We start from the raw sequence: 533 nt of genomic DNA on the forward strand, positions 1-533 counted from the left end.
TCAGTGTGCAGCAAGGTGAACAATGTGTGCAGCTGACCTGAAAGTGCCTTGAAAGTGCTACTTTGATAGTGAACATGGAAATGAAGCCACACTTCATGCTGCCCTCGCACCGTGTGGGGAGAAGTTCTCCTGCACACACACCCCTTGAAATGAACAATTAATTCATTTCAGTGCAGCTTGCAGGGATCACTTTCCTACCAGATGGTGTCAAAATATTTTAGGCTGCAGTTTCAAAGAAGGCTAGTTTGGGGGTGTGTGTGTTTGCATGTCTTGCTTTTCATTTATAGGCTGCCCAAGACATTTCCTCTGTTCTTTCTACCCAGACCTCTCTCCATCCAACTGGGGAAATATGACACCAAAATTCCCCTCTGCTTGCTTTCTAGGACTAGTTGACATTCATATGACTAAGGAAATAGAGGACAAGCATAACTGGAGAAATCCTTTTGAGTGGGATATTTTCAGGGCATAACTGAAATGCATATAAATTCAGGTCCATGCCTGAAAAGGGAGATTTGCAATGTGAATGAGCACTC

The sequence above is a fragment of the Tiliqua scincoides genome, chromosome 6 (assembly GCF_035046505.1).
Source record: "Tiliqua scincoides isolate rTilSci1 chromosome 6, rTilSci1.hap2, whole genome shotgun sequence".
NCBI classification, from domain to species: Eukaryota; Metazoa; Chordata; class Lepidosauria; order Squamata; family Scincidae; genus Tiliqua; species Tiliqua scincoides.